At 39.3% G+C, this 24601-nt stretch overlaps 1 protein-coding gene and 1 pseudogene across 3 annotated transcripts in view; both read left to right on the plus strand.

Moving 5' to 3' along the window:
• Positions 1-24601, plus strand: part of SLC44A5 (solute carrier family 44 member 5) — a 431009-nt gene that overhangs the window by 258792 nt on the left and 147616 nt on the right. The window lies entirely within an intron of this gene.
• Positions 2698-3117, plus strand: LOC109556644 (uncharacterized protein C14orf119 homolog; annotated as a pseudogene).

The raw sequence follows: 24601 nt of genomic DNA on the forward strand, positions 1-24601 counted from the left end.
ATTCTATGTCAGGTAAAATATTTACCTCTGTTTCATTAAGATTTTCCCTCGGGTTTTATTTTGTTCTTTCACTTAGAAAATATTTCTGTTTTTTCATTTTGTTTGACTCTTGGCATTTGTTTCTATGAATTATGCAAGATAGCTATCTGTCCTGGTCTGAAGGAGCAGCCTTGTATGGGACCGTCTACTGTGTAGACTGTTTGCACCTGCTAGCTTTGGCAGGCTAACTGGAGCTGGAACAGGTGTGAGGCAGGTGAAATCTCAAGGTACGTTGTGCCAAGTCTGCCTTGGCAGGTTGGCAGGATTTAGGGTGGGCATGAGTTGGAGGCAATCCTGAAGCTGCCTTGGTGGAGCACCTAGAATAGGAGTAGGCTCTGGCTGGGGGCAGTCCCTGGGTGTGCCATGTTGAGGCCATCTTGGTAGAATGGCTGGAGCTGGGGTGGCTGTGGACCAAGGAGAGTTCTGGAGGTGATTCAAACAATGGCACTTGCCAGTTCCTCTCATACTGGGGAGAGTTCCAGTAGTTCACTGCCCGTTTAGCAAAAGCTCTAAGGTTAGTAAATGGATTTCTTTCCATATAATCTAGGTGCCCTTTAAAGTAGTGTGTTATTGTTTTTATTTTATATTTTTGCTGTGTCTCAGGGTGGATAAGTCTGCACTCGGGCCCCTCAATAATACCTGCCCCTGTTGCAGGTCATGTCGTCAAAGGTGAGGTTTCAGTGTATAGTGTTTCTCTGTCTTTCCTACCAATTTCTATGTGGTCCTTCTATTTGTAGAGCTGTTCAGTAACCCCTCAGGATGAGTTGCTTTGTAAATAGGTGCAAATTGAGTGTGTTCATGGGAGGAGATGAGTTCAGGGTCTCTCTACTATATCGTCTTAGACCTCTTCCTGTATTTATGATTCAACTTCTAATGCCAAAGCAGAGAAGGAAGAGCTCAGCTTCTGGGCTTTGTGATATACACATATAGCTCTGTTGATGCTCAACAAAAGCTTTTGTAATTTCTAAAGTGCCATTATTAAGTAGACAACTTCAATTATTGTGATAACACAATGCTGTCTCCTAAGTTTATACAATCCTCGTGAACTTTTTATTCTTTTTGAAGTAATTGGTGTGTGTCTTGTCACTATTGTCGTTGTTAAGTTGCTAAGTAGTGTCCAACTTCCAACTTCTTTTGTGACCCCTACGGACTGTAGCCCACCAGGCTCCTCTGTCCATGGGATTTCTTAGGAAAGAATACTGGAGTGGGTAGCCATTTCCCTCTTCAGGGGATCTTCCCAACCCAGGGATAGAACCTGCGTCTCCTGCATTGGTAGGCAGATTCTTTACCACTGAGCCACTTGGGAAGCCCTCTTGTCACTGTAGAGGGAACTTAAATGTCTAGAAGTGGGGTCCATCATCAAGGAAAAATGTGAGGAAAAGTTTATTGAAAAAAGTACACAAAGGTCGATAAAAAATGTAGGTCCCATGTTGTAAAAATGTCTGAAAATGTTTCAAAATCATTTTGACTTGTAAACAGTTTGAAAGAAAAACTATATGTCTTATCACTCCTTTGAAAACTTTTAAGTAGTCTCAAAACGTGGAAGGAAATAAAAACAAATAATTTCCCTGAATGGCTAATTCTTTAGAATGCAAATGTGAATTGAAGATGTGCTTTAACTTGGCATTTATTTGCCTCATTTTGATTGGAGCAAGTGGTCTAATATGATCAGTTATTTATCATTGTGACTCTATTCCACAGGAAGATGGGGACTACGAGACATCTTTAAAATTCATAGCCTATCCCTTTATTCCTCAAGAAGTGAATTTGTTCTTTGCACTTTAAAGACTCACCACCTACAAATTATTCCTAATAATGAAAATAATCAATCTAAAAGATATTATTAAAACTTGAAATCACCTTTAAATCAAACGATTTAAAGAAAAGTATTCATTAACTCTGTGCTTGTTGTGTGTCAGGCAATGTACTGAGTGCTAGAAATACAAAGATGAACTGAGCAAAGTTCCTGTTCAACAGAGCTTGCAAATGATTAGGAAGACAAGATGATAAAAGGATAAATGTGATGAGTGCAATAACAGAGTTACCGACCCAACATGGCAAATGAAGAGTGTCTAGTGTGCTAGAAGGAGGGAGAGGTGAATCTGGAAAAACCTAAGAGGAGAGGTGACCCTTGAGCTGGTTCTTAAAGATATTCCAAGAAAAGTTGGTAGCACACCTCAGTGTACAGAAACCTGAGAAAAACTGTCCTGGAAATGGTTTGGTGTACACCCAGTGTGTGAAGATCAGGATGAGGTGGAGAGAAATAATGCTGAAGAGGTTACAATGAGCAAAATCATCAAGGACTTATTCAACATGCCAGTGTGTTTGGTATTTTATTTTATAGACTCAGAAAAGACATTGAAGAATTTTAAGAAATTAACAATGAAATTTGTATTTTTAGAGGCTTTTGTTTAGGAAGCACTAGGAGAACACTGCTCTGTACAAGATCTAAATCTAGGGACACAAATCTCCTAGAAATGCTCCTAAACTTCAAAGTTTGTTCTTATTCTGTTGCCAATGAGTGTCATAGAGTGAGGGGAGAGGAGTGTTATAATCAAAGCAAAGACTGCAATGTAGAAACATGTAAGTGGCGATGACAGTTGGAGTCTAAATACTCTTGTGATGGTCTCTGGGTGCCCTGTGAGAAAAAAGGGGAGAATGCCACTGGAATCATCTTCCTCTTCGATACCACTGTCGTTCCCTTACCCTCAGTACCCGACAATGTTTCTAACTCTTCCCCTCCCCCAATGTCTTACGTCACTTCCCAGGAGATGAAGTGTATTCTTCACTGACTTGCTAGCTGCTCAGGTCCTCAGCGTGGATATTTTTCTACAGCACCTGGGAAATTACAGCCATTGCTAGAAAGTCTAGAGCAAACCGACCACCTTGTGTCTTTGAGTGCCAGCTGTGTCTTTGGGATTAGTGGTTTGGAGGCTGGGCTGAGCAGGAATGCAATGAATTTCTTAGGCGCTGGAGGTCAGTGAGCCAGACTTCATGGCAGAATTTTACCAAGCAGTGGCTGCAACAGCTGGTAAAGAACGTAAGGCATTAAAAATCAAAGAAGATAGCCAGAGATAGTGGAGTCATGGCCACAACTTTACTGAGAGAACTTTGGATGTATCACTTAAAGATCTGGGAATGGTGTCCATCTGAGCAAATCCACATCAGCAGTCTGCCTCCTAGCTTGTTTCTTTCCAAGAGATGTCAAACCATCAAGAATTTCAAGACTTCTTTTGCAACTATAACTGAAAGGAATCTATACATTATAACTCAAGTCTACTATTGGTCCATGGGGTATCAAGTAGAGCCTTTGTGCTCCAGAAATGAGAGAAGGGAGTACATGACCTTACTAAAGGTCATGTTTTTATAATTTAGCTGGATTGGGATGGCTGATTTCACTGTCATTACCAAGTGTTGGAATAATTATATGATAGCCCCATTACCAGCTTTCCTAGTGATGATTTAGTAAAATTATGGAAAAATGAGGAGACAGAGATGTTTGTTCCTCTACACTGATGTTTGTTTGAATCCAACAATACTTTTTCTAAACTATATGTGAAATCCTTGGAACTGGTAGCAGATGCTCCTATCTTATAAGTGCTCTCTACAACAATATGAAAACAAATTACATTCTTTAAGGTTGAAGGGTTTATTTTTTCTATTAAAATAAATAATGAATTTTCAGAAAGAAAGAAGACTGCAGTGTAGTGAGGTAAACACTATGTAGCCGTTCAGGTTGCAATGGAAAGTCTAAGGAGAGAGTAAATCATGTGGAAGGGAGTGGCACTGCTTGCCTGATATGGTCATTCTTGAAGGGGACCAAAGGATGTATAAGAGTTTTTTTTTTTATGTAGGAAAGGGCAAGGAGTAACCCAGAGATGCATATGGAGGAAGAGACTTTGCATGACTCATGTTAGAGTATTACAAGTATTTATAGTAGTAGGAGGGAGAGTATGGTTGGGAGATAAAATTGCTTAGGTTGCAAGAACTCAGATACTGAAGAGCATTGTATATCTGAAGGCACAGAGTTTGACCTTTAGTCTAAAGGGTGTGAGATGAATGGCAAGCTTCTGCTCTTTTTTAAAGATTTTATTTTATATTGGAGTATAGTTGATTAACAATGCTGTGTTAGTTTCAGGTCAGGGGAGTTGCATGATTAGATTTGCTTCAGCTGTCTTTATTTGTCATTTCTTCTTTCTCCCCTTTGTCATATTCTCTCCAGTACAGATTTATTTACAGCTCTCCTCAAACTGATTTTGAAAAGGTCACCAATGACTTCCATCGTGCCAAGTATAGTGGGCAACATCTTTTATTTTAATTTCACAGCAGCATTTGACAAAGGTGACGACTCTTGCCACTTTCATTTTTTGAAGTATAGTTGATTTTATAGTGTTGTGCCAATCTGTGCTGTGACTTAGTTACACATATAGATACACATTTTAAAAATATTTTTTTCCATTATGGTTTATCATAGGATATTGAGTATAATTTCCTGTGCTATACATTAGGGCTTTATTGTTTATCCATTCTAAATATAATAGCTTGTATCTACCAACCCCAAACTCTCAGTCCATCCACCCCACCCTGCCAACAACCTTGGCAACCACAAGTGTGTTCTCTATGTTTATGAGTCTGTTTCTATTTTGTAGATAGGTTTATTTGTGCCATGCTTTAGATGCCACATATGAGTTATATCATATGGTATTTGTCTTTCTCTTTCTGACTTACTACACTTCACATGATAGTCTCTAGCTGAGTCTATGTTGCTGCAATATTTCACTCGTTTTTATGGCTGAGTAGTATTCTGTTATATACACACCACATCTTCTTTGTCCAATCATCTGTCAATGGACATTTAAGTTGTTTTCATGTTTGGCTATTGTAAACAGTGCTGCTATGAACATAGGGGTACATGTATCTTTTTGAATTATATTTTTTTCCCGGTATGTTCTCAGGAGCAGGATTGCTAGATCATATGGTAATTCTATTTTTAGTTTTCTGAGGAACTTCCATACTGGCTGCTTGGGTGCTAAGTTGCTTCAGTCCTGTCCAACTCTTTGGGACCCCATGGACAGTATATAGCCTGCCAGTTTCCTCTGTCCATGGAATTCTCGAGGCCAGAATGTTGGAGTGGGTCTCCATGGCCTCCTCCAGGAGATCTTCCTGACCCAGGGATCGAATCTACGTCTCTTATGTCTTCTGCATTGCAGGAAGATTCCTTACCACTAGTGCCACCAGGGAAGTCCCCATATGGCTATACCAACTTATATTCCCACCAACAATGTAGGAGGGTTCCCTTTTCCACACCCTCTCCAGCATTTGTTATTTGTAGACTTTTAAATGATAACCATTCTGACTGGTGTGACCACTCTCTCCCTTTTGAAACAGTCTTTTCTCTTGGTTTCCTTGACATCATACTCACCTGATGCTTCTTGCAGCTCATTGCTACTTCCTTTTTAGTCTCCTTTTCTGTGTCCTCAACCCCTACTTGATCTCCAAATATGAGAGTGCCTTGGTCCTCATCCTTTACTTTTCTCTAGTCTACTTTTACTCTAGGTCAATGACTTTAAATATTATCTACATGTCAGTGACTCCCAAGCTTTATATCTCTAGCAATGACTCTCCGTCAACCTCCATATTTCTTTATTCAACTGCCTATTTGACTTCTGTACTTGAAGTCATGGTACTTATTCAAACTTAATTTGGCCAAATAGAACTCTTGATTCTTACTTGCAGTTGAAAGCTCTAAAACCTCCTCCATCAGTCTTTTCCATTTCAGAGAGTGACACCAGTATCCTCACCCTGTTACTCAAGTTACAGGTTCTTGGCTTCCTCTTCCCACCCTCCCCCCATTTCTCACATTCAATGCATCAGCAAGTCTTATTGGCTTTAGCTCCAAAATATATCCCCAGAATACCTACTTCTCTTTTTTACAGTCATCATCATCCACAGCACCGAATATCCTAGTTATACTTTAGCACTAGACTCTAGATTGATCTGTTTTCTTTTCTTATTTTTCTATAATCCATTCTACATAAAAAACCTTGAGTGAGCTTTCAAATCATGAATTAATCATAGCTCTTCTCCTTAATGCATTTTCAATAGCTTTCCATACTATCTATGTAAATTAAACTCAAACTTATGTCCTACATGAGTGCCCTCTGTATGACTCACTTATATCATCCTGTACCACTCTTTCTCTCTCTCATCCTCTTATCATAGCCATGCTTGCCTTCTTCTCATTTCTTAAAGATTTTAAACTTGCAGCCATCCTGGGTACACTGACTGAAATACTTTGAGCCCAGACCTTTGCATGAATAGCTACCTCTTATCATCCATTTTTAACTGCCATTAACCAAGAGCCCTTCATGACAACCCAGTCTTCCAGTCACTATCTACAACATCATTTAATTGTACTTTCTTTATAATATTCATCACTGTTGAAAATTTCTTTATTCATTTTTTTCTCACAATTAATATCCTGTCTAAAAGATCAGGTTTGTGAGCAGCAAGAACCTTGAATGTTTTGTTCATCAGTGTATTCCCTATGGTTAGAAAAGTCCCTGACATATAATATGTGTCTGGTGAATGACTAAGCAAACTATTATCCTAGCTTCAAAGCCAGGGATATCCTGGAGAGAAGAGAAACTAGATGAAACAAAGGCAGGATACCATTTAGATGAATTTTCAGTTATCTAGCTGACAAATGATTAAAACCTTGACTGAGGCAGTGGCTCTGCAAAGGAATAAATCTAAGAGGTAATAAGAAGGCAAAAATCTACAAGGCTTTAGGACTGATTGTATGCTGAGGATAGAAGAGATGGTCTAGCATGACTGTACTAATAACTGGAAGCATTACGGTTATATTCATGAAGGTAGGGAACACATGAGGAAGAGCCGGAATGGTTATGAAGAGCAGAGAAGATAGCTAATTTAGTTTGTGAAATGTTGAGTTTTGAAATGCCTACGGCCTCTTCAGGTAAAGAGTATTCAGTAGAGAGTCAGAAATATACTAATGAAGCTCTTTGATATATTGATATATTTCTTTTAACTAAAAAAGTATCTAAATACAAGGGAAGATAGAAAGAATGTTAACTCTAATAGAAAAATGTGTAAGTTTTCTCTTCTGAGAAATAATTCCTTATCCTTGTTGCTCTCAGAGTACTCTGTGTGCTTATAACGCTGTGTTGTAATCAATAGTTTGCTTGGCTAGCTCCTCAATTAAGCCATGAGTTCTGCCAAATAGAGCTGAATACAACAGATAATACATGATAAATAACAGTTTCAATCATGTTGTTGTGGTTGTTTAGTTGCCAAGTCATGTTCGACTCTTTGCAACCCCATGGACTGCAGCATGCCAGGCTTCCCAGTCCTTCACTATCTCCCAGAGTTTGCTCAAACTCATATCCATTGAGTCAATGATACCATCCAACCATCTCATCCTCTGTCGTCCCCTTCTCCTCCTGTCCTCAGTCTTTCCCAGCATCAGGATCTTTTCCAGTGAGTCAGCTCTTCACATCAGGTGGCCAAAGTATTGGAGCTTCAGTTTAAGCTTCAGTCCTTCCAATGAATATTCAGGGTTGATTTCATTTAGGATTGATTGGTTTGATCTCCTTGCATGTTACACATGCCATGCCCCCCCCTCCCCCCGGCTTCAAATTTCACAAATGACTTCCCACTGCCTAAAAGTTAACTCCAAATTCCTTAACATGATACTGAAATCTTGACACAGATTTGTCTTAAGTTATCTGACTAAACTATACTCTCTGGGGTTTCTAAACTCTTGAATGAACTCTCTGTTGAGACAAACCAAGTCATGTGCATTTCTCCAGGGTCTGAAAATTGATTTTGTCTGTGTTCTAGAATTACTCTAATTCAGGGATGATGATTAGTATTAACAAAGCTCACAAGAGACTGATGTATAAAGCCAGAATGTTAATGCAATCATTTACATTGAGAAATTTAATTGCTGAGAAGTCCTGATGTTCCTTGGCCTGACCAGCACTTTGCTCCCTTTAGGCAAACTACACAAGAAACCTAATTATCAAAAAAGTTGCTGGGTGAATGTGTAGTCAGAAAAGGAAATGACATGAGTGGAATGGCTAATGGCAAGGCTCTTCCAGCCTGGCTATCTATTGACAAAACAGCATCTTCACATTAGACCCTTATTTCAATTTGTCTTAGTGCCCTAATCTGGAGGGTGCTCAGATGGGCAGAGCTGTTTGAGCATCATATGCAGTTCTCTTTAGATATGTTAATAGATTCAAGAAGTTTGGAATCAAGGCTTTTTAGACTGGGAGGCTTTGTCTCATTGGGGTGACTATGTGCATTAATCATGTGTTGAATCAGAGTTTAAGTTTCAGAAAGCAGTATTATTTTCTCCACACTCACATTTTGGAGAAGTATCTCACTGACACCTCAAGTGGTAATCTTCCTTGCTCCATGGCCCTGCTCAGGACCCACCTCCTCTGCCCTCCAGCCTCAGAATGCCTTCCTTCCACTGAAATCCTGCAGCTTTTACTATGGATGGTATACAGCACATAATATTTGTGATTTCTTTTTAGCTTTTGGTACTCATGTATTGTCTTATCATCTGATTTGTAATTCCTTGGAGGACAGAGATCTGCATTCAGTATGTGTGTAAGTAGGTAATGATTAGCCTCTTTTTTTTTTTTTTTTTTAATTCTTCTCAATATAGCACCAGTTAGAGCACCTACCCCTTGGATGGCATTCTGGTACAAGGAAAGGGGTTGTTTCTTCCATCAGTTCAGTTCAGTCCAGTCACTCAGTAGTGTCCGACTCTTTGCGAGCCCATGAACCACAGCATGCCAGGCCTCCTGTCTATCACCAACTCCCAGAGTCCACCCAAACTCATGTCCATTGAGTCGGTGATGCCATCCAACCATCTCATCCTCTGTCGTCCCCTTCTCCTCCTTCCCTCAATCTTTCTCAGCATCAGGGTCTTTTCAAATGAGTCAGTTCTTTGTATCAGGTGGCCAAAGTATTGGAGTTTCAGCTTCAACATCAGTCCCTCGAATGAACAACCAGGACTGATCTCCTTTAGGATGGACTGGTTGGATCTCCTTGCAGTCCAAGGGACTCTCAAGAGTCTTCTCCAACACTACAGTTCAAAAGCATCAATTCTTAGGTGCTCAGCTTTCTTTATAGTCCAACACTCACATCCATATATGACCACTGGAAAAACCATAGCCTTGACTAGATGGACCTTTGTTGGCGAAGTAATGTCTCTGCTTTTTAATATGTTGTATAGGTTGGTCATAACTTTCCTTCCAAGGAATAACCGTCTTAATTTCATGGCTGCAATCACCATCTGCAGTGATTTTGGAGCCCAGAAAAATAAAGTCAGCCACTGTTTCCACTGTTCCCACATCTATTTGCCATGAAGTGATGGGACCAGATGCCATGATCTTAGTTTTCTGAATATTGAGCTTTAAGCCAACTTTTTCACTCTCCTCTTTCACTTTCATCAAGAGGCTCTTTAGTTCTTCTTCACTTTTTGCCATAAGGGTGGTGTCATCTGCATATCTGAGGTTATTGATATTTCTCCCGGCAATCTTGATTCCAGCTTGTGCTTCCTCCAGCCCAGTGTTTCTCATGATGTACTCTGCATATAATTTAAATAAGCAGAGTGACAATATACAGCCTTGACGTACTCCTTTTCCTATTTGGAACCAATCTGCTGTTCCATGTCCAGTTTTAACTGTTGCTTCCTGACCTACATACACATTTCTCAAGAGGCAGGTCAGGTGGTCTGGTATTCCCTTCTCTTTCAGAATTTTCCACAGTTTATTGTGATCTACACAGTCAAAGGCTTTGGCATAGTCAATAAAGCAGAAATAGATGCTTTTCTGGAACTCTCTTGCTTTTTCGATGATCCATCGGATGTTGGCAGTTTGATCTCTGGTTCCTCTGCCTTTTCTAAAACCAGCTTGAACATCTGGAAGTTCATGGTTCACGTATTGGCTGTGCTTAAAAATGTCAAGCTTCTTTAATTTGCATCTTCTTTCAGATGAGTTTTCTATTAAAAAACTAAGTAAATCCTTTCTCCATGTCCTGAGAAAATAGTGCATGACCTTTATTACAGGGTGCCAATTGTAGCAATTTGGACTTTATTTTTTTCCAGACCTGGATCACAGGTCAAGCAAGTGGTCATAACATTTTAATGACTTTTCTCTGACACAAAAATAATGGAATAAACAGAATAAGCTGACTTTTTCCACTGGGACCTGTAAATCTTTGACCTGCTTTGACATAGCATATTCACATCCACAGTCCACACTGTGTACAGTCATGCCCTCTGTGGATACTTCGTAAAAACTAATTGAATTGAAAAATAGTCTGAGATGTATTCTGTAAGTTTTAGTAATTCAAATAGCTCAGAGAACTCTGACACTGTCTTCCTGTTACCCAAGCATCTTGTTTAGGAATTTGAACCCCTGTATCACACCAATATCATCTGAAAATGGTGTAGGATTTGCATAACTTCAAATAGGGTAGAGTGTTAATAATGACTTTAAAGTCCTGAAGTTTAAACCTATATGTAATGCTTCACTTCTCTGTGATGATTGGGCTCAAATGCTGTGGTCATTATCCAGCCTCTTTTGAGGGTCACCGTTGTACTTATCCATAGGATCTATGTCACATTTCTTCTTCCACATCTTTGTTTTCTTTTATTCCTTCAACAAATATTTGTAGTACACCTTACTCTGTGATAAGAATTATGCTAGTTGGTAATAATACAAAGATAAAATGTCCTTGTCCTCAAAGAATTAGCATATAGTAGAAGAGATAGGCAGTGGAAAAGAGTTTACTTCAATGTGGGAAGTACTGCCATGGAAGAGAGAAGGACCTAACTCTCAGTGGATGCCTTATGTGACGGCATCACATAAGATTAATTTTTATTTATTTATATAAGATTAATGCTCTTCCAAAGATTAATTTTTATTTATTCTCACTCAGAAGTTATTGACTGATTATCTATTATGTGCCCTCTGTTCTCTGGGCATTAGAGATACAGTGATGAACAAGACAGGCCACATGCTGGTTCTCTTGGAAGGGGAAAGAGATGGGGCAGATAACATCTGAGAAATGAAGATGACAATTTCATAAAGTGATAAGTATGAAGAAGAAAATAAAACAGAGGATGTGTTAGTACCTGGCCAGAGTGTGACTGGGAGCATTAATTTAGATTTGGTGGTCAGGGAAGATCTTTCTTTGGAGGTGACGATGGAAATGAGACTTGAATGATAAAGAGCAGCCAGCCATGGGAAGATTGAAGACACTGCATTTCAGATAGAGGAAGAACAAAATGTAAAATCCCTAAGGTAGGAATGAGCTTCTGTGCTCAAGGAGTAGAAAGAAGGCCCCTGTGAGCACAGCATGGTGGATGGGGGCAGGGAACTGGGGAGGGAGTGTGGGTTGTTAGGAGAACCCCGAAAGCACATTCTACTAAGTGCAATGGAAAAGCTATTTGAGGGTTTTAGTAGGAGAGTAAGTTAGTCTAATACATTATGAAAGCTCATTCTAACTACTGGAGAATGGCTTTTAAGAGTCCTAAAGCAGAAGCGAGGAGATCAATAGGCAGATTTTGCAGTCATTGACGTGAAGGAGTCAGTGATTTGGCCTAGGATGGCAGTAATGGAGATGGAAAGATGTGAATAGATTCAGACATGTTCTGGTGGCAGTGTTTATTGATATGAAAGGTGAGGGAAAGAAGTCAGAGATAACTGCTGGATTGTGACTAGCTGAAGCTCCAATATTTTGGTCGCCTGATGTGAAGAGCTGACTCATTGCATAAGACCCTGATGATGGGAAAGATGGAAGGCAGGAAGAGAAGGGGACGATAGAGGATAAGATGGTTGGATAGGCATCACTGACTCAATGGACTTGAGTCTGAGCAAAAGGAGACAGCAAAGGACAGGGAAGCCTGGCATGCTACAGTCCATGGGGTTGCAAAGAGTCAGACCTAACTTAGTGACTGAACAACAAGATGTGTGACATGAACATTTGGGCGTATGACAATTCCCCTTTCTAAGAATGGAAAGATTAGGGGAGATGCAGGTGTGCTGGTTCAGAAATCAAGACTTCTGTTTTGGCTGGTAGGTTTTATGTGCAAAGTAGATATTCATGTAGTGATGCTCTATGTGAGTCTGGAGGTCAGTGAAGAATAAAGTGAGAGTGGGAGACTGAGAGTTGTCGGTCATAGGCATTTAGATAATATTAATATTTAAAGCCGAGTGTCTGGATAAGATCACTTAGGAGGGTAAAGAAGAGGCCCAAGGACAAAACTTTGGATTTGACAGCATTTGGAGGTCAAGCAGAGATGAAGGAGCAGGCAAAGGAGCTCTCAGTGAGTTAGGAAAAGCCAAAAGAATGCAGTGTTATAGAAATTAAGAGTGTTATAAGAGTTTGTTTTTTATTTACTTATTTTTAAAGTTGCCAACTGTGTTGACAGCTTTGAAAAATCAGGCAAGATAAAGCCTGAGAAGCCACCACTGGATCTGGAAACATGAACATTGTCAGAGACCTCATCCAGAGCAGTCTCAGTGATGTCATGGGCACTCAGGTCTGGCAAAGGAAAGTAAGTTAGAGACTGTGAGGTGAAAACCCAGAGGGGGCTTCTAGAGACTAAAACTTATAATTCATTAATTATAAGTTTATAATTATAGATTATTTATACTTAATTATTAATTAATTATTTAAAGATTAATTATAATCTTTCAGTAAGTTTTATCAGAGGGTGAGTGGAATCTGGGATCAAAGTAGAGTTTCTGAAGAGGAACGATTCTAGGACACAGTAGTGTGTGGAGCTGGAGATGATCCAGGATGCTGATAATGCAAGAACAAGGGAAACCTATGGACATGAAGTCCTGAAGATAGAAAGTGAAAACGAAGTTGCTCAGTCATGTCCAACTCTTCACGACCCTGTGGACTGTAGCCCACCAGGCTCCTCCGTCCATGGGATTCTCCAGGCAAGAATACTGGAGTGAGTTGCCATTTCCTTCTCCAGGGGATCTTCCCAACCCAGGGATTGAACCCGGGTCTCCTGCATTGCAGGCAGACGCTTTAACCACTGAGCTACCACAAAACTGGAGAGTCTGGCCTTTGGTAGAAACAGGGGTTCCTAGTCCATAGTACAAGATGGTAAGCAGGGACTAGACTAGAGATATTGAGTGTCAATAGTTTTGGTGATGATGAGAGATTCTTACTGCTTGCTTTTAACTATTTAATGAATTATGAGATAAGTTATCAGACAGGGATGGGCTTATGGTGGTGGCAGCGGTGGCAGGCCCAGGTGTATAAGGACTGAGAGGAGAAAGGGTGAAACAGTCATTTTGGGAAGCGGAGAAGTGAGCATACATATATGATTAATGCAGAATGTATACATATATATTATGTTTCCCATATTGTTCATTGTTGTTCAGTCGCTAAGATCTGTCTGACTCTTTGCAACCCCATGGACTGCAGCATGCCAGGCTTCCCTGTCCTTCACTACCTCCCAGAGTTTTCTCAAATTCATATCCATTGAGTTGGCGATGCCATATAGAGAATATTATTCTAGTCTTAGAAAGATTTAAGAGAACGTGAATACTGTTCTGATGGATCATAAATATTTTTAGACACAGATACTGAGATAGCTGGAGTTGAGGGGCAGTACCCTGGGGTGCCTCACATAGATGGAGGGTCTGGAATAGTATTTTGAAGGAACATACCATCAGATGAGACAGGAAAAGTGTGTATCATGCAAAGTGGATTTGGTTAACTAGATCAGAAAGCAGAAGCTAATATAAAATATAGCTGAAAAATAGAAGGGGTTGGATCTGGTGTGTGAAATATTGGCAAGATTTCATTTCAGTTATAATAGAGAGGGGGAAAAAGAGGTTTAGGCAGATTCTAGATCATACATTAATTTATTCTATCATTCATAACTCTTTTAACTGTTATACACTGTGGGGTATACAGAAATGAATAAGACACAGGTTGTACTCTCAATAAACTTGAAATTTAAACTACTAGATTTAACAGAAAGCTACTTCTCAGTAGAGGTGTAAAAGCACAATTCAAGGGGACAGAGTAAAATGAATAATTACTCCTGATTAGAATGATCAAGGAGTGTTTCTTGAGGATATTATTTGAGCTGGACTCTGCAGGAGTAGAATCAGAGAATGAAGAAGAAAATCTGACTCATGGAGGCATGTTACAGATAGAGTTTTCCAGAACCAGATGCTGAGATGGAGTTTGGGATCAAGCTCTCTGGTAGGGAATAACACCTGTGGAAAGAAGAGGAAGAAGTAGAATTACATAGAGGGAGATGTCAGTCTGTTACCAGACCCCACAAAACCTCAGCCCACATTTTAGGGAGCTCTGCAGCAAGGACTGCCCTGCTGAGGGGTCCAGAGTAACTTTGAACTGGCTGCACCTTTATGAGCCCACCTGACTCAGTCCCTGATTTGTGAGCTTCTCAGGAGGAGTGAGTGGTGGAAGTGGACCCTGAAGATGCTGTCAACTAGAAACCGTCTGCAACCATATCTGCTGTAGCCATTAGCAGCTTCTTCCTTGAGGGGGAACCTGGGTAGTGCATCTTTGTGTGGAATATAGTGTGTAAGTGCATGGTATGTCCCCTCATGGTTCCAGAGGAGTTGGAAGAGAGACTAGGGCAAAAGATCCTTGGGGAATAAAACTGGACAGATCGTTTGGGATTATGATTTGCAAGTCATGCATGAGCACTGGAACGTTTTTGTTCCTATGAGGATCTTAGGTCTATATAATGCTTGAGTGCTCTGCTTTTAGGAACGAACTCCAAGTAGTGGACCTAGGGCAGCAGAACCTCTTAGAAATAATAGTTGCCGTAAAGCAAGCTGCCTAATGAATTTGGTAGTGGGAAATGAAAGGTGGGGAAGACCACACACTATGTCCATTTTCATTTGGATCCCTTGTTCTTGGATAACAGTGTTTATGATGGTTCACTCAGCAGAGACATCTAACCTTTCCCCTTTAATCACAACTAAAATGTTTTGAGGGGACCCATATAGCCCCTCTTTTTGAAAAAGCTAAAACATACCTGTGTCAGAAGACTATATCAGCATATATTTTTCAAGTATTTTGGGCTTTCCTAGTGGCTCAGGTGGTAAAGAATCTGCCTGCAATGCAGGATATCTGGGTTCAGTCCCTGGGTTGGGAAGCTCTCTTGGAGAAGGGAATGGCTGCCAACTCCAGTATTTTTGCCTGGAGAATTCCATGGACAGAGGAGCCTGGTGGGCTACAGTCCATGGGGTCACAAATAGTCGGTCACAACTGAGTGACTAAGACTCACTTTTCTTTTGTTCTTGTGCTTAGGCTGTTTTGGCATTGAAGGGATTTGTTTTCCACTTGCTCTCCGTCCATCATGATTGATAGTGAATTCTTTTGGCAGGGGAATGGGGAGGGAGAGATTTTTCTGTTTAAAAATTAGAGATAGTCAGTGTCCAGAAGGATCAGGAGACGAATGAACTGGCTCAGTCAGGAAGCCAGGGTGGGTGGAAGGCAGCAGGCAGCTTGCAAGAATTTGGGCCTGGGGTGTGGTGCCGTCTTGTGACTGGGCTGTAGAATGTTAAATGAGGACTCTGTTAGCATCCCAATGTAGAATTTCTAAGTCTTTCAGAAACCAGCAGTGGAGCAGGTGACCAAGTCCAAATAGAAGCACAGAGGATTTGAGAGTATAAAGATAGTATCAGGAAGCAGAAAGGCCAAGCCTGGAAGACTCATATTCATTCACTAGCATGCCACTTTAACTGCTTCTTAATGTAATGACAGGGCTTTGCTGCCACAGTTATTTTCTAGTTAGACTCATGGAAAAATTACTGAGGAAATAACATCAGATTTTATCTGGATATTGTTATTTAGTTTAACTCTTTTCCAAGTTGTATATTAGTTTTCAAATGGTTATTTTGCTTGGTTAGTTAAATAAGAAATTATTATATATCTAGTATATGCAACTGTCAGAGATGCCATCCTATTTTGGTCATGAACCCATCACTCAAGAAAGACCCTTCACTTGGTATGAGTTTGCCCAAATTCCATATATAGAGTCTCAGAGAAAAAGGAATAAGTTTTTTATGTTTTTTAGGAATAAATTTTTATTGCTGGTCTTATAAACCCGAATGAGCAAACCTCACAGCTCTACATTTTTAAAGTCTAGGCATCATAAAATTAGACTAAAACCTAATAACACACATCTTACTGTCACTTTAAATTTATTTATTAAGAATTTATCAAAGATGTCTTTGTGTTTCATGACTTTTGATCACAGACATCACTTTACATACTTTGGCTTGTGAATTCAGATCATTATGGAGTTTATTTCAAACTGGAAGTCAGTTTATTTGGCCAATGTCTGTAAGAATCAATTTCTTCATGTTAGTAAAGTTGTGGCCCTTCAAATTATTATTTATCTTATGTTTTTAGTAATTTGTTGTTTTATTCTTCACAGGCTGCTTTTTGTCAGACATGGTAAAAAAAATAAAGCTGAAAAAAAATAATATTTGCTAAAAATTTAAAGTAAAAAAATCCACACTAGTGGTCTCCATGTGCGTATTTCTTAATGTTTTCTTACTGAAAACACTCTGTCGTAATGTACATTAACATTTTATAGGTCCCTCTAGAATATAATGGAAAGTTTGCTCCCTGCAGTAAGTAGTGAAGGTACTGTTATTTTACAGTTGTCTCTTTGATATCACAACTTGTTTTTTCAGATTTCAGGTATCAAAGTTACAACTGCATAAACCATCTCCATATGCATTATCCATAATTTAGTTTTGTACTGTTCAATGAGAGAGGAAATGAATCTCCATCTCCTCCTTCCCGAAAAATGCTTGATTTCCTATCTCATTACCATTCATTCCTCCCTAAAACCCTGATCTTGATGTTTGTGTGTGATATTTGTGCTGAGTTTATGAACTTATTCAATGTTTTTGGTTCCCCTAAACTAGCTATGATAATGTTGATGTATTATTTATTGATTCTGCGGTCTATTTAGGATTAGTAGACCACATCTATTTTCTTAAATGTCTGTGCCATCTGTATCATTTACAATTCAGTTGGAGAGTTAATCCTAACACACATAAACTTTAGCGAGTTGTTTGGTGCTTAACGGTGATGGTGATTTTAAGAGCACTAAGATTTCCAGTTATAGAAGAACGAACTCAGTTAAGTGCTAAATATCAGATTTAATGTAGGAGAGAGCTTTTGAAGTACCTGAAAAGATGGGTAAGACATGAATTTTTTTTTAATTTAATTTTTTTTTTTTATCTCTTTTTTTTTTTCCCCTAATTTTATTTTATTTTTAAACTTTACATAATTGTATTAGTTTTGCCAAATATCAAAATGAATCCGCCACAGGTATACATGTGTTCCCCATCCCGAACCCTCCTCCCTCCTCCCTCCCCATACCATCCCTCTGGGCCGTCCCAGTGCACCAGCCCCAAGCATCCAGCATCATGCATCGAACCTGGACTGGCAACTCGTTTCCTACATGATATTTTACATGTTTCATTGCCATTCTCCCAAATCTTCCCACCCTCTCCCTTATTTTTAAACTTTACAATATTGTATTAGTTTTGCCAAATATCGAAATGAATCTGCCACAGGTATACCTGTGTTCCCCATCCTGAACCCTCCTCCCTCCTCCCTCCCCATACCCTCCCTCTGGGTCGTCCCAGTGCACCAGCCCCAAGCATCCAGTATCGTGCATCGAACCTGGACTGGCGACTCGTTTCATACATGATATTATACATGTTTCAATGCCATTCTCCCAAATCTCCCCACCCTCTCCCTCTCCCACAGAGTCCATAAGACTTAATCTATACATTAGTGTCTCTTTTGCTGTCTCGTACACAGGAATTTTTAAAAGAAAAGGACAAAGTGTTCCAAGTTAAAAAATATCCAGAATAAAGACAAGGAGTCTTCAGTACATGAAATACTGTCCTAATCACAGGGCTTCAGTTCTTCTAGCTTTCCTGAATGAATGTGTATCTGTCTATCTCAATATGAATGTAGTTTCAGTTCAGACCAGTCGCTCAGTTGTGTTTGACTCTTTGTGACCCCAAGGACTACACCATGCCAGGCTTCCCTGTCTATCACCCACTCCTGGAGCCTACTCAAACTCGCATCGGTGGTGCCATCCAACCATCTCATCCTCTGTTGTCCCCTTCTCCTCCCATTTTCAATCTTTCCCAGTGTCAGGGTCTTTTCCAATGAGTCGGTTCTTCACATCAGGTGGCCAAATTATTGGAGTTTTAACCTTAGCATCAGTCCTTCCAATGAATATTCAGGTCTGGTTTCCTTTAGGATGGACTGGTTGGATCTCCTTACAGTCCAAGGGACTCTCAAGAGTCTTCTCCAACACCACAGTTCAAAAGCATCAATTCTTCAGCACTCAGCTTTCTTTGTAGTCCAACTCTCACATCCATACATGACTACTGGAAAAACCAAAGCTTTGACTAGACGGACCTTTGTTGGTAAATAATGTCTCTGATTTTTAGTATGCTGTCTAGTTTGATCATAGCTTTTCTTCCAAGGAGCAAGTATCTTTTAATTTCATGGCTGAAGTCACCATCTGCAGTGATTTTGGAGCCCAAAAAAGAAAGTCATTTTTCTGAGGGGTTCCATAAGTCAATGTATATTACATATATGAATATGTATGCATGTTTGAGCTCATTTGCAGTTAGAAATTGGGCCCAACTATTGATGAAACAGCTTGTTTAATTGGGTTGTCCCCTCTTTGCACTGGTCCAGTTCTTTTGCTGGGTTGATCATATTGAATAATTGTCTTCATATTGAATAGATATAGTTTCAGCATTCTTAACGAGGAACACAGTACTTTTCTCTCAATATTTCTGATTAACCTTTGTTGCCCAAGTGTACCGAAATGTGAGAAGTCTTTTGGCCACAACCCTTGTCCTGAGACCTAAGTTTTTTCATTTTGTTTTTAAATGTGTTTATTTTTAATTGAAGGATAATTGATTTATAATATTGTGTTGGTTTCTGTCATAAATCAATGGGAATCAGCCACAGGTATACATATGCCCCCTGCTTCCCACCCCATTGTATCCTTCTTTGTTGTCATAGAGCCCCAGTTTGAGTTCCATGAGTCATACAGCAAATTCCCACTGCTTATCTCTTTTACATATGGTAGTGTATATGTTTCCACTAAGTTTTAGTTCCCTTAAAAATCAGAAGCCAGTATGACACATGCTGAATGGGTTTTACATCCCTGAGAATGTTTGGAGTAAAATAAAAATATGTTATTTACTAGTTATATTAGCCGAAGTGTTTTGTTTTAACTAATTTATTCATTTATTTAATTGGGTAATACATGCGGATTGGGTAAATGATTCAAATAGTACAGAAACGTCATAGAGTACCTAGTCCCTCAGAATTCTGCCTTTGAGATTCAAATATTATCAATGCCTATGTATCCTTTCAAATAAATGCATGCATTGAAAAGTATACATTTGTGTGTACATATTAATATGTACACATATATTTGTATATCCCTTTTTATAAATAAATGTATGCTATAATAGCATTCAATACACACAATATGTTTGTAAATCAGTTCATCAGTATATATAGAGCAGTCATAGGAGTTTGAAAAGAGGTCTTGAAAATATATAACTCAAAACTTTATTGTTAGTCATACAATTTGAAGAACTATGTCCTCAATACCCTTCTCTATCTTCTACTCACATATGAAGGTCAAGTTCTCATGTTCCCTTTCTAATTCTTACTCTTAGTTATTCTCTGACAGAATGTATTGCTCTCTTTTCCGTGTTCTCTAAATAATTTGTGTCTTATATATACTATGTTTATGACCCTCATAATAGTAAAGGTTTTTTGTTTGCTTGTTCTTCTGTTTTTATCCACAAATAGATAGTGAGTACTTTTAAACTCTTCTTTTTCTGGATCTTCATTCTCTGGTAGAATCTGGTATGTAATAGGTACTCAATAAATACTTGTCTGATTTTTTTTAAAGTGTTAGGCCCTTAATTTTCATTGCTGAAGAATCCATATTTTTCCCTCATTGTTGTTGTTCTTTGGTATTTGACTTGAATACTTATCTCCCCAATGATAACTTTCTTAAACCATGGAGCAGGAAAAGAATTAGGTTGAAAAATAAAACAAATATGTCACCTGGAAATATTTATTCAGTGCCCCTTTTATAAACTTTTATGAGAAAAATAAATGATCCTTTGTATTTTGTATTAACAATTGCTGAAGAAAGGCTGATAATTGCCAAAATAAATCTACAGCTCTCAGCCTGGAGCAATTGCTCGTAGATGTGTTTGCATATACACTTCTTGAACCTACTCCATGATATATGCACACATTTGTGTGCTGCTCACAAAGATGCTTCATGTCATTACTTCTGAAATCATCATGTTTGGCTTAGTCAAGCAGACTTCTTTAATAGCATCATGGATTTTGTTGCCGTGCTATACATTCATTTATCTGTGCTCTGTTCATTTATATCATCTTCCCTCACTTGCAATATTTAATAGAACTTTTGATGTAAATGCAAATAATTGAAAGCATTATTTTTTATTTGTTCCCATTATGGAGCTTGTGGTTCTGTTTTAAACGTCCTTACTGAACACATGAGCATTTTTCTTCATTTTGCTTTGAAGATCATTTAAGACTCATCTTTAAACTGCCTCATTATGTCTTTCAGAAATACAGTTCTCATTTAACAACTAATCAGGAAATTCAAAGTATTTGAAATATGTTAGGAAAAGCAGATGTTTGCTATTTAAAGTACTGCCGATGATTGTTATTTCTTTTTCTAGTCAAAAGACGTTCATATCCACTAAATAAATGTATTGTCTTGAAGTGTGCATCCTTCTGTGTCACAGTGGAGGGAAGTCTTCACTGCTAGAGTAAGAAATGAAACTGTTCTGCTAATGTTCTGCTTAACTGTTCATTTTGCACAGTAGGAAAGCTGGGGTTGGGAAAACATCAGTAAATTTCACTCTTCTCAGCCTAACAGGGAAAATAGATAATGGAAATGGCAGTTGTTCGCTGGTTGCTTTGAAATACTAGCATGCTGAATGAGTTCGATAGTTTTTTTTTTTTTTTTAACCCAAAATAAGCTTAGCTGATTTTGCAGAAAACTAAGCCTTATGCATAAACATAGATGTTAACATGTTAAGCAACTGAGCTAATGACACCAAATCTAAGGGTGCAGAGGCAAAAGTAGGAAGAATTGTTTAAACATATAATTACACATTGAATTCAACTATAGAATTGAAAAGATTTAGTATCATTTAATAGTTTCATTGAAACAATCATAATAATTTTCCATGTACTTTTAAAAAAACTTTAGAGTTTATTTGGTTCAGCATTCTGTTTTGGGATTGCAGGCATGGATACATGGAAAGGCTTATCCAAAATTGCCTGATGATTTGGTGGCATAGTTGGGATTTGAATCCAGGTCTCCCGGTTATCTAGAGTGCTTCTATATTTCTCTGACATACAATAAATACGCTGCTTTTAATTTCATGGCAGTATTTTGCTTGATAGTCTGTTTTGGTGAGAGAAGCAAGCTGAGAGAAAGAGGAAAACCATATTTGTGGAAAAGATGGAGGAAGAAGAAAAAAGTGAAACTGGTTGGCAAATAAGGAGGAACTTTGGGAGAACAAAAACGTCTACTGGGGAATGTTTTTGGTTTCTGGAATATGGTGTATGGTATATCTTCTTTTTTACTTCTCCTGAACTCTTCAGCAAACGTCTGTTCCTCAATTCCACTGTGGAGTTGGATCACTTTTGATGGATTTAACTAAAATGCTGAGAATAACCTCTGAATGGATGAGGTCAAGAGCCCAGACTGTCACGTGGAAGACTGTCACACATTTATTCATGGGATTATGTGGCTAAAGTCTCTTCTCTAAACCATGAACTCTACAAGAATAAGCCATGGATCTTTTGTTCACCATTGTATCTTTAATATCATGTATATTGCCTGGCATGTAATACATGCACCATAAAATTTTGCAGTCTGTTAGGACACAGAATATGACTTCTTTGCAAAGGATATGTATCAGGCACTTGATCTTCTGGACAGTTTAATCTCAGGACAACTCTACAAGGCATTTATTTCTAACTGCCAGTATAGATTAGGGAGCTGAAACTTGGGAACATCATGTCACTATTCAAGGGCACACAACTCATTAGTGACAGAGCTGGAACACTGAAAGAATGTTAGGGCTATCTGACTTCAAATGTCATAGCTAGGGGACAGTTCAAGATGACAGTGTAGAAAGACCCTGGACTCAACTTCTCCATAGAAACACTGAATCTATACATACATAGAGCAGTTTCTCCCAGAAGAACTGAGAGCTGATTGAACAACTTCTGTACAACAACAAAGGGACCACATAGAGGTGGATAGGAAAAACAGAGAGGTCATATTGACAGGAGCCACACCCCCAACACAGTGATCTGCAGTAGAGAAGGGTGACACTGAAGGGCCCCATGTGTGCATTTACACCCTCTGAGGCATAGTGAAAAGACAGTGGTTTAAAGGGTACCTAGACCTTACATGGGGAAAAAGCACTGGCAACCCACTCCAGTACTCTTGCCTGGAAAAGCTCATGGACAGAGGAGCCTGGTAGGCTGTAGTCTATGGGGTCATGAAGAGTTGGACATGACTGGGTGACTTCACTTTCACTTTTCACTTTCCTGCATTGGAGAAGGAAATGGCAACCCACTCCAGTGTTCTTGCCTGGAGAATCCCAGAGACGGAGGAGCCTGGTAGGCTGCCGTCTATGAGGTCGCACAGAGTCGGACATGAGTGAAGCAACTTAGCAGCAACAGCAGCAGACCATACATGAAGGAAATACATTTACTAAACCTAGAGTGTCTACCAAATGGGCAGGGAACTGTACAAACTCTCTCCAGGGTCAGAGGTCCTGGAAAGTGCCATTTTTTTTTTAAACTTCTTTCTCCATCTTGAGATGAGATGGGAACATGATCTAAGCATTCTGCCCATCTGCCAGGACTGCCCTCTCCCACATCAGCTCTATGCTCCCCTTTCCCCACCACTACCCACACCACCAAGGTGACCCCTGCTCCATACTTGTGCTTACCCCAGCTCTAGCTTTCCTGCTAGGTCCTGGTGCAGAGCACCATGGAACAGCCCCAGTGTGTGCCTACTCCAAATCCAGCCAGCCTGCCAGCCAAAGCTGCCTGGTGCCTCGTTTACCCAGAAGATTCCCTAATACAAGTCCATGCTAATAAAACCAGGAGAGGTTCCTGTTTTGCCTAATTCATTGAAACAGTCACTGAGAGTCAAACAACATGGGGAGGCAGAGGGATATGTTCTAAACAAAGGAACAAAATGGAACTCCAGAAAAAACCTATTGAAACAGACAAGTAATTTACTTGATAAAGAGTTCAAAGAAATGGTCATAAAGATGCTCACCAAGCTCAGAAGAATGGAGGAATGCAGTGAAACCTTCAACAAAGAGGTGGAAAATATAAGAAAGAACCAGTCATAGATGAAGAATAAAATAAAAAGAACAGTAGGTAGAATCAATAGCAGATTAGATGATACAGAAGAATGGATCAGCAGTTGGGAGGATATAAGAATGGAAATCACCCAATCAAGACAGCAAAAAGAAAAAAAAATTTAAGATTAGGATAGTTTAAGGGGCTTCTGTGACAACATTAAGTGTACCAAAATTTGCAGCTATAGGGTCACATAAGAATAGAGCAAGGGACAGAAAACTTATTTGAAGAAATAGTGGCTGAAAACTTCCCTCATCTGGGGAAGGAAATAGATATCCAGGTCTAAGAAGCATCGGGGAAGGTGATGGCACCCCACTCCAGTACTCTTGCCTGGAAAATCCCATGGACGGAGGAGCCTGGTAGGCTGCAGTCCATGGGGTCGTGAAGAGTCGGACACGACAGAGTGACTTCACTTTCACTTTTCACTTTCATGCATTGGAGAAGGAAATGGCAACCCACTCCAGTGTTCTTGCCTGGAGAATCCCAGGGACGGGGGAGCCTGTTGGGCTGCCATCTATGGGGTCGCACAGAGTCGGACACTACTGAAGCGACTTAGCAGCAGCAGCAGCAGGAAGCATAGAGAGTTCAGAACAAGATGAACCCAAAGAGATCCACACCAAAACATATTACAATGGAAAAACTTAGAATTTTAGAGATGACAAAAGATAAAAGTTACATCAGCTAATATTTCAGCAGAAACTTTGTGGGTCCAAAGACCCACAGATAATATATTCAAAGTGCAGAGAATACTCTGACAAGGCTATTTAGAATTGAAGGAGAGAGAGAAAGAGTTTCCCAGGGAAGCAAAATTTAAGAGTTCATCACTACTAAACTGGCCTTACAAGAAATGTTAAAGGTTGTTTTTTTGAGCAGAAAATAAAGGTCATAACCAGAAATAAGAAAATATATGAAAGAAAAAACTGTCTCTGGTGAAGGCAGTAAGAAGGTGTCTCTAGTTAAGGCATCAGATCAGCAATTTATAAAGCTAATATGAAGGTAC

The sequence above is a fragment of the Bos indicus genome, chromosome 3 (assembly GCF_029378745.1).
Source record: "Bos indicus isolate NIAB-ARS_2022 breed Sahiwal x Tharparkar chromosome 3, NIAB-ARS_B.indTharparkar_mat_pri_1.0, whole genome shotgun sequence".
Taxonomy (NCBI): Eukaryota; Metazoa; Chordata; class Mammalia; order Artiodactyla; family Bovidae; genus Bos; species Bos indicus.